The sequence below is a fragment of the Salmo salar genome, chromosome ssa20 (assembly GCF_905237065.1).
Source record: "Salmo salar chromosome ssa20, Ssal_v3.1, whole genome shotgun sequence".
Taxonomy (NCBI): Eukaryota; Metazoa; Chordata; class Actinopteri; order Salmoniformes; family Salmonidae; genus Salmo; species Salmo salar.
The window spans coordinates 16,815,925-16,827,281 of record NC_059461.1 but is presented as its reverse complement, the minus strand read 5'-3'; positions in this window follow the sequence as shown (position 1 = coordinate 16,827,281).

Here is an 11,357-nt window from a genome sequence, read left to right as displayed (position 1 = left end):
TGTTGCGCTTCATTGCTTAAATGGGTTCTGGCCATCATACATCTTTACAAATCTTGAAAACAAAGTCTATTTAGAGACAGGCACATTGAAAAACTGCATGGCCAGTGCCTAATAATGATGATAAACTGTCAGATGGTCATGTGTTACAGGGGCAGCACTGAGCTAGCATGCCACGTCACTTCCTGGACTAGCTCAAACTGCGCATTTTATGTCTTGAAAATCTCCTCCATGAGATGCCATTTTGGTCGTTAAAATCGACTTCCTTGACTTCAAGTGTGCCATAGAGTCTTCACATAGTATTGAATGGTGTAATGTCATTGATGGGTTCATCAATTTATATATACCATCCACACTCTTGGGGGAAAAAAACATGCTATCTAGATTCTAGAATCTAAATGGGTTCTTCGGTTGTCCCTAGGGTTGCACATTTGGGGGAATATTCAGAGGGAGAAATTTCTGTGGGAATTAACGGGATTACATGGGAATTAACGGGAATATATGCAAATTAATATTAATACCATTTAAATGTAGATGTTTTTTGCATTGGATATATTTACCTTATCATAAGTAGACGTAATTGCAAATGATTAAATCCTTCCAATAGAAAAAAAAGGATAATTTAGATAAGAATTGAACTTTAATTAAATGAGTTGACTCTTCACATAGGATGATTTCACTGAACAACAAAAGGGAATATTGAATGATCCCCAATGATCCATTGCATCTCCCAAAAACGTTTTCAACATACATCTGTAATGCTTTGGTTGTCTTCCTCTCAGGCTTTAATGTCTTCTCCCTGGACCTCCTCAATGTCCACCTCTTGAACATCAGACTCTGAGGCCTCATCGTCACTGTCACGTTCCAACCTTCTTAAGGATGGCTCGGTGTCAGGCTCAAAAAGCCTAACATTTTCCTGGATGGACACCAATTTTCAACCCTTGTATTCGTCAGCATGTTGCGTGCTTTGGTGTGTGTGTTCCCAAACAAGGACCAATTGCGATCTGAGGCAGCTGATGTTGGTGGAATTTGGAGGATGAAGGAGGCAACAGGGGAAAGAGCCTCAGATCCACAAAGTCCCTTCCACCAGGTGGCTGATGAGATATGGTGGCACGACTGCCATATTGCGTCTCCATCCCAAAGCCCTTGCTTGGAAGTGTACTTCGCCAGACTGCCAAGAACCTTGCCCTCATCTAGGCCTAGGTGGCGAGACACGTAGTGATGACATCATAGGCCTTGTTGATCTCTGAACCAGACAGGATGCTCTTGCTAGCATACTTGGGGTCCAACATGTACACTGCTGTGTGTATGGGCTTCAGGCAGAAGTCTTCATGCTTTTTGATGTATTTCAGAACTGCAGTTTCTGTTACATCTGCAAGCAGAGTCTGAACATCAGACAGGATGGCATTGTCTCCCTCAATCTGTGCAATGGCTACTGCTATAGGTTTCAAGAGTTTCAGGTTGCTTACCACTCTCTCCCAAAATACATCATCCAGGAGGATCCTCTTGATGGGGCTGTCCATATCTGCAGACTGTGATATGGCCATTTCTTGGAGAGACTCCTTCCCCTCCAGGAGACTGTCAAACATGATGACAACACCACCCCAACGGGTGTTGCTGGGCAGTTTCAATGTGGTGCTCTTATTCTTCTCACTTTGCTTGGTGAGGTAGATTACTGCTATAACTTGATGACCCTTCACATACCTAACCATTTCCTTGGCTATCTTGTAGAGTGCATCCATTGTTTTCAGTGCCATGATGTCCTTGAGGAGCAGATTCAATGCATGAGCAGCACAGCCAATGGGTGTGATGTGAGGGTAGGACTCCTCCACTTTAGACCAAGTAGCCTTCATGTTCGCAGCATTGTCTGTCACCAGTGCAAATACCTTCTGTGATCCAAGGTCATTGACTGCCTTCAGCTCATCTGCAATGTAGAGACCAGTGTGTCTGTTGTCCCTTGTGTCTGTGCTCTTGTAGAATACTGGTTGAGGGGTGGAGATGATATAGTTAATTATTCCTTGCCCACGATCAGTCGACCACCCATCAGAGATGATTGCAATACAGCCTGCTTTCTCTATGATTTGCTTGACCTTCACTTGAACTCTGTTGAACTCTGCATCCAGCAAATGAGTAGATAAAACATGTCTGGTTGGAGGGGTGTATGCTTGGCATAGAACATTCAGAAATCTCTTCCAATACACATTGCCTGTGAGCATCAGAGGTGAACCAGTTGCATACACAGCTCGAGCAAGACATTCATCAGCATTTCTATGACTACGTTCCTCCATTGAGTCAAAAAAACTTCTGATTCCAGGAGAACCATGTGTTGTTGCTATTGATAAGGTGTCTGATTCATCATTTTCACCTCGAATAGAAGTAGAGGGACTTTGTCAGATGTTGCTTGTTGTGAGCGCTGAGGGAAATTTATGCACTTGGCCAGATGATTCTGCATCTTTGTTGCCTTCTTCACATATAATTTAGATTACAAAAAAATGAGTAAAAAAACAAACAAATACAATTCCATGTACAGATAAATAGTTAAGCAGTTCGATTAAACAACTCCTTTGTATGATAAATGTTTTAAAATGAAACATGTATGGAAACAGGTGAATTAACACTCCTCAGTTAGCAGCCTCAAGCAAGCTAAACCCCACATGGCAGCAAAAACGAACTATCAGAAATTGTTAACAAGGTAGAAATGATTTAAACACACTTTGCTGTAGGCTACTATTTACAAGTTAACAAAAAAATCATGTATGTCATATAAAATATATTCACCCCACCCAGTATTGCAATCAAAACTTAGCAGAAAGCATGTAGTCCTTGGCTCAGACAGTGTAGTAGTGTGGGCTCAATAGCATCTCATTAGTATGCAAGATCTTGAGAATCAGCTGGACATGTGATGGAAGAGAGCACTGCACAAATGATGGAAGAATGCACTGTGCATGCAGAGGGTTGCAATTCCATTGAATTGGGGATTGTCAAAATATGACACAAGAATTGCCATTCGAATTGCCTTGTGTATCCCACAAAAAAGGTTCACTGTTATCAGCTAACTTTTTGATGAATTTAAGAAAAATTCCCAAAATTCCCAGGCTTAAAACCTCTCTTGGGTAGGGGGCAGTATTTTGACATCCGGATGAAAAGCGTGACCGTAGTAAACTGCCTGCTACTCAGGCCCAGAAGCTAAGGTATGCATATTATTAGTAGATTTGGATAGAAAACACTCTGAAGGTTCTAAAACTGTTTGAATGATGTCTGTGAGTATAACAGAACTCTTATGGCAGGCAAAAACCTGAGAAAAAAATCCAACCAGGAAGTGTGGAAATCTGAGGTTTGTAGTTTTTCAAGTGATTGCCTATCTAATATACAGTGTCTGTGGGGTCATTTTGCACTTCCTAAGACTTCCACTAGATGTCAACAGTCTTTAGAACGTTGTTTCATGCTTCTACTGTGAATGGGGTGAGAATAAGAGCTCTTGGAATCAGATGACTGAGAAAATGACATGAGCTCAATCATGCGCGCTCCCGTGAGAGTTAGGTGTGTTCCTTTTCATTTCTGAAGACAAAGGAATCGTCCAGTTGGAATATTATGGAAGATTTATGATAAAAACATCCTAAAGATTGATTCTATACATCGTTTGACATGTTTCTTCGAACTGTAATAGAACTTTTTTGACTTTTCGTCTGAACTTACTGCGCGAGCACTTTGCATTTGGATTACTTGACTGAACGCGCAAACAAAAAGGAGGTATTTGGACATTAATATGGACTTTATCGAAACAAAACAAACATTTATTGTGGAACTGGGATTCCTGGGATTGCATTCCGATGAAGATCATCAAAGGTAAGTGAATATTTATAATGCTATTTGTGACTTCTGTTGACTCCAAAATGGCGGGTATCTGTATGGCTTGTTTTGATGTCTGAGCGCTGTACTCTGATTATTGCAAAGTTTGCTTTCGCCGTAAAGCTTTTATGAAATCTGACACAGCGGTTGCATTAAGGAGAAGTTTATCTATAATTCTGTGCATAACACTTGTATCTTTTATCAAAGTTTATGATGAGTATTTCTGTATATTGATGTGCTCATTCACCGGGAGTTTTGGAGGCAAAACATTTCTGAACATTACACACCAATGTAAAATGTTTTTTTGGGATATAAATATTAACGTTATCGAGCAAAACATACATGTATTGTGTAACATGAAGTCCTATGAGTGCCATCTGATGAAGATCATCAAAGGTTAGTGATTCATTTTAGCTGTATTTCTGGTTTTTGTGATGCCTCTCCTTGCTTGGAAAATGGCTATGTGGTTTTTCTTGTCTAGGTGCTATCCTAACATAATCTAATGCTATGCTTTCGCCGTAAAGCCTTTTTGAAATCAGACACTGTGGTTGGATTCTCTTTAAAATGGTGTATAATACTTGTACGTGTCAGAAATTTGAATTATGAGATTTTTGTTGTTTTGAATTTGGCGCTCTGCTATTTCACTGGCTGTTGGCGAGGTGGGACGCTACCGTCCCACATACCACAGAGAGGTTACTTCCCATAGAAAATTTCCAGGAAAGTTTCCGACCCTTTGCAACCCTAGTTGTCCCCAAAGGAGAACCCTTTGAATAACCTTCTTTTTTTTTGCCGAACCTATTCCACAGAGGGTTCTACATGGAACCCAAAAGGGGTTTACCTTACCTGAAACCAAAAAGGTTTCTACCTGGAACCAAAAAAGGTATCCTATGGGGACAGCTGAGGATCACCTTTGGAACCCTTTTTACTAAGAGTGTATGGTATTAGCCCTAAATTGCAAATCAGTGATTTAGCCCCAAAATTGGGGATTCTCTTTTTCACCATAAATGATCAATTTCTATGATAATCCTGCACACATACATCCTTTTCATGCAGTGCTCTGACAGGTTATCAGCCTCCTTAGTGGGAGTTTGTTGAGGTTGATATGGTCTACCAAGGCTCTCTCCATGGGTACCGTATATAATGGCTCCAATGTAGCATCGCAAAGTATCTGCAGTGATTAGCATGTAAAATTTGAGAGAAAGCAGAGTCATACTGGGATGTTGCCTCATATACCAGACTCATAGGCTAGCTTTCCCACAATAAGACTAGGATAGGCACTATACAGACCATAAATCAGGGGAGTCAATCTCAATTCCTGGAGGGCAGAGTGTCTGTTGGTTTTCAGTCTTCCCTTTTTTCTTGATTTATTAATTAAGCCTGTGAGACCCAAGCATAGATCCAAATGAAGAAAATATGTTATTACCCTTCAAAAATACTTGCAATAGGCTGGTTGTGAAAATAATCAGTTTTGTTAATTTGTAGTTTGCAGATCAATTTACTGGAAATGTTGCAATGTGATTTATTAAAGAAAGCAGTGAAATGTATTAAAGAAAGCGGTGAAATTGTATATGGGATGGAAAATATTGTCTTACAGTACAAACATTAAACAGAAATAACGAAAACCAGCAGACACTTGGCCCTTGTAACGGTTGTCGTCTGGAATGGAGGACCAAAATGCAGCAGGAATGTGGATGCTCATCTTGTATTTATTTTAAACCAAGAAAACACCAAAATAACAAAAGAAGAACTCACGAACAACAAAACAGTCTTGTCAGGCTCACACATGCAAAACAAGAAACAATCTCCCACAACACTAAACCAAACAATTACCCATATATAGGACTCTCAATCAGAGGCAACGAGAAAGCACCTGCCTCCAATTGAGAGTCCAACCCCCCATCAACCTAAACATAGACATACAATAAACCAGAAAGAACATAGAATTACAAAACATAGAACATAGACCAAAACCCCGGAAATAATAAATCAAACACCCTACTACATAAAACACCACCCCGAACCACATAAACAAAATACCCTCTGCCACGTCCTGACCAAACTACAATAACAAATAACCCTTATACTGGTCAGGACGTGACAGCCCTCCAGGAATTGAGTTTCACACTCCTGCCATAAATTAATCTGAGTACAAGAATGAGTTGTTTTTCTCCAACGTTTCTCCACCACGAAGTGTGAGTAATATAAAGCGAACATGGAGATGATGTATCATCTTTGAAACTTGGCCCCTAAACCGTCCTTTAAAAATGTGATCTGAAAAAGATGATCAAATGTATTATTGTTTACAAAATCCAACCATTTTGCTATACACAAATTAGTGCCAAATTTATTCAAGGTCGATATAGGAGGTCCCTGATGGCCAATCACACCAATGTTCCTGCCCTTTGGATAAACTACTAATTAATTTGAATTTTGGAGTACACAGAGAAGTTATGCATGACTGATTAGATCAGGTATTATAGGGTAATTAATAAGCAACCTAGGGAGACCTTGCTTGACTGGAAAATACAATTGAATAGACCGCGATTTGATACTTGGACTGCTCTTTAAGGCTTCCGACTCTCACTAATACATGTGCAACCTGGTGGACTACATTCCCTCCAGTGACCAGCTAGCAGCTACATTATGACTTTGACAATGAGAATTACAAAGTATTGAGAACAGAATATAGTTATGTTATATATAGTCCGAGTCGGTATTCACAACACAGGGGATTTCTCATAGACCGTCAAGAAAAAAAGCCACCATTTACATCTTGTTTATGAGTGGCTTTCACACTACTTTTGGATTATAATTGGACTGTAAGGCTAGTATGACTGTCCTGCATAATATAATGTTTGTGTCATCATCACCAGTCAAGTGCAATATACTTAAAAAACACTTAAACTTCAACCAGTAAAAATGCCTTTTAGTGAACTTTGCTAGAGCCTATGTCAATGAGCGTTAGCATTCTAGCTAACAACTACTGCATCCAAAAAGGGTATTTTACAAAGATCTTAAACAAATATAATCTTAACGACTGTCGTGTCTTTGGCTATGCCGGATTAAGTGATATGACATGCTAACTTATAAAATGATTTCTCTGTAATTAATATTACCTGATTAAGCTAATCATGTAAATGTAATTAACTAGAAAGTCGGGGCACCACGGAAGAACGTTTATAGAGCTGTTATCTTCCGAATAAACTCTTAAAATACTTAGTAATATTTTACCTCGATAGCAGTCAATATTAACCCTTGTCTTATTTTCAGTCTCATAATGAAAGTTGTAAATTCTTGGCTATCTTCACGAACCCTGGCTAACAAGTTGAATCAGCAATACAAAATTGGGTTTAATTATTTATTTACTAAATACCTAACTAATCACACAGAATTACAAATACACAGAATACAATGATGTCATACAGAAAACGTCCTGGTGGACGGAACATGTATGAAAGCTAGTTACACAAAGGAAAGGGGGTTGGGCTTGAATGAAAGAGCGGGAAGATTTAGGAACACAGAAACAGCAGCTATGCTATCGTAAATACATTATCTTATGCATTCTAAATTACCGCCCATTTGGAAAAGGAAAATGCAATAAATATTTACTCTGAGCTGCGCTTCGGTAGATTGGTCGTAGATGCTGGCCGGGTTGGCCAACAGATCTCCCTGTTTTCGGAAGAATGTCAATGGTGGTCCATTGGATACGTGGTGGTATCTTCGTCTGGTTGTTAGACTGGATCCGTCGTCCGTCCTTTCCTAACCCACGTTAGCAGCGGCCACTGCTAACTCAACGGCTAGGAAGTAGCACTTCTGTAGTGAATAAGCTCAAAGTTCATACCAGTTCATACCAGTTCATACCAGAGCTCACGCCGAGGTTGGCTTAGTTCTGTACTTGACATGTGTGTCCTTCTAACGTAGGGGCTGCAGACCTCCCGTACTGGAACCACCTGGTTATCTTTTCGTCAAAGGATTATATAGTGGAGAGGGGGAAGGAGGTGTTTCATCGTTTATAACCCCTGTCTCTTCACAGGGTTGGGCTACTGATCGAGCAGGGCACTTTCCTTATGAAAACCCAAATCTCTCATTCGGAAGCTAAAATTACATTTCATCTCCTAACAAACATTTTCAATATCAAACATTTCAATTGCATAACAATTCCATGTGACTCTGATAACTAGAGGGCGTATACTTTCTCAGATACAGTTTATGTCGTCCTGTCATCAGTCATAATGTCTCAGATGACAACCGAACTGACATACATACTCATTACATTCCCAAGCATATTTCCAACTGTTTTTATTAACAAAATATGTGGTACCTTTCCCCATTTGTTTGATGTTCCCAGACTCTCTATATTTAACACAGGCTATTCAGGTCCTTCAGTAGATTCAGAGAGGGGAAGAGAGAAAGGTATTTATGGGGGGGGGGGGGGGGTCATAAACCTTACCCACAGGCCAACGTCATGACACGACTGTTCAAGCAATAATCAAACCAACATTGTAAGGGTAGGAGAACCCCAAATAGTTTTTTGTTTAGAATAAATAACTATGTAAATCTAGATGGGCGCAAATAGCGAAAGGCAATTGTATTCCCCCATGGTGGCCATTGTTCAGGGGACTACTTGTTAATGACGTGAATAACGACTCAGAGTATAAATCAATTTGACCCTTCCCCAAGCCCTGCCCCAGAACTTAGGGCAACCAATCGCAGCGCTCCAATGAATAGCAACTATCTTCGTATCCGACACCTCGGACAAGCTCACGTTTCAAACGCATGAAAGACAGTGAGGGCCTGGCAAAACTAAGTTTTCTTCAAAAAATACATTGTTTAAATGGCCTAATAATTGAACAGTGCACCAGGGGTAAATGCTACCTACTGTGACTCCGGAAATGCAGAGCCTGTTGGAGTATTTAGTTACATTGTTTGCAACCTCAGCTGGTTAGCTAGCTCTCAGTCTCATTGACCACCCAATGTTGCTATTGCTATCTAGCTAGCTAGCCACTTAACTTTTTGAGGCTAGTGGGACGCTAGCGTCCCACCCACCTTGCAGCCAGTGAAAAATCAGAGCGCCAAATTCGAAAACAACAAAACAACAAAATGTCATAATTCAAATTTCTCAAACATACAACTATTTTACACCATTTTATAGATAAACATCTCCTTAATCCAACCATGTTGGAGGCTTTACGGCGAAAGCATAAAGTTAGATTATGTTAGGACAGTACATAGACAAAAAATTACACACAGCCATTTTCAATGCAAGGACAAGCGTCACCAAAAGCAGAAAAACAGCTAAAATGATGCACTGACCTTTGACAATCTTCATCAGATGACACTCCTAGGACATTATGTTAGACAATACATGCATTTTTTCTATCAAGTTCATATTTATATCTAAAAACAGCATTTTACATTGGCGCGTGACGTTCAGAAAATGTATAGATTAACATCTCCTGAATGCAACCGCATTGACAGATTTCAAAATAACTTTACTGGGAAAGCACACTTTGCAATAATCTGAGTACTGCGCTCAGAAAAATACATCAGGCAATTACAGATACCCGCCATTTTGGAGTCATCTAAATGCATAATGTCACGCTTGTCGTCGTAGAGAGAATGGGACCAAGGCGCAGCGGGTTTCGTGCTCAACATATTTATTTATAAAATAATGCGAACACCACGGAAGAAAACAATAAACAAACTAACGACATGAAACAGTGAAAGCAGGCTCAACAAAAAGCAGTGCTCTCAAACAACTACCCACGAAAAACAAAGACAAACACACCCTACTATATAGGACTCCCAATCAAAGGCAACTCAATACACCTGCCTTCAATTGAGAGTCCAACCCCAATCAACTAGACATAGAAACACAGACATAGACCAGTGACAAACCCCATAATACATACAACAACTACCCTCTGCCACGTCCTGACCAAACTACAATAAAGGTAAGTAAATATTTCTAATGCTATTTATGTGTCACGTCCTGACCAGTATAGAGTATATTTGGTTATCCTGTTAGGGCTAGGGGGCAGCATTTGCACGTCTGGATAAAAAAAATGTACCCGATTTAATCTGGTTACTAATCCTACCCAGTAACTAGAATATGCATATACTTATTATATATGGATAGAAAACACTCTAAAGTTTCTAAAACTGTTTGAATGGTGTCTGTGAGTATAACAGAACTCATTTGGCAGGCAAAACCCTGAGACATTTTCTGACAGGAAGTGGATTCCTGATGTGTTGTATTACCTTTAAACCTATCCCATTGAAAAGCACAGGGGCTGAGGAATATTTTGGCACTTCCTATTGCTTCCACTAGATGTCACCAGCCTTTACAAAGTGTTTTGAGTCTTCTGGAGGGAGATCTGACCGAACAAGAGCCATGGAACGATGATGTCCCATTAGACACCTGGCGCGCGAGTTCATGTTGGGTACCCTCGTTCCAATACGTTATAAAAGAGTATGCATTCGTCCACCTTGAATATTATTCATGTTCTGGTTAAAAAAGGCCCTAATGATTTATGCTATACAACGTTTGACATGTTTGAACGAACGTAAATATATTTTTTCCCCTCGTTCATGACGAGAAGTCCGGCTGGCTTAGATCATGTGCTAACAAGACGGAGATTTTTGGACATAAATGATGAGCTTTTTTGAACAAAACTACATTCGTTATGGACCTGTGATACCTGGAAGTGACATCTGATGAAGAGAATCAAAGGTAATGGATTATTTACATAGTATTTTCGATTTTAGATCTCCCCAACATGACGTCTAGTCTGTATCGCAACGCCGTATTTTTCTGGGCGCAGTGCTCAGATTATTGCAAAGTGTGATTTCCCAGTAAGGTTATTTTTAAATCTGGCAAGTTGATTGCGTTCAAGAGATGTAAATCTATAATTCTTTAAATGACAATATAATATTTTACCAATGTTTTCTAATTTTAATTATTTAATTTGTGACGCTAACTTGACTGCCGGTTATTGGAGGGAAACGATTTCCTCAACATCAATGCCATAGTAAAACGCTGTTTTTGGATATAAATATGAACTTGATAGAACTAAAAATGCATGCATTGTCTAACATAATGTCCTAGGAGTGTCATCTGATGGAGATTGTAAAAGGTTAGTGCATCATTTTAGCTGGTTTTATGGTTTTGGTGACCCTGTCTTTGAATCGACAAAACATTACACACAACTCTTGTAAATGTACTGTCCTAACATACTCTAAATTTATGCTTTCGCCGTAAAACCTTTTTGAAATCGTAAAACGTGGTTAGATTAAGGAGATGTTTATCTTTCAAAGGGTGTAAAATAGTTGTATGTTTGAAAAATTTGAATTTTGACATTTATTTGGATTCAAATTTGCCACTCTTGAAATGCACCTGCTGTTGATGGAGTGCACCACGGGTGGCACGCTAGCGTCCCACCTAGCCCATAGAGGTTAATAATCTTCATCAGAAGGCACTTCCAGGAATCCCAGGTCCACAATAAATGTTG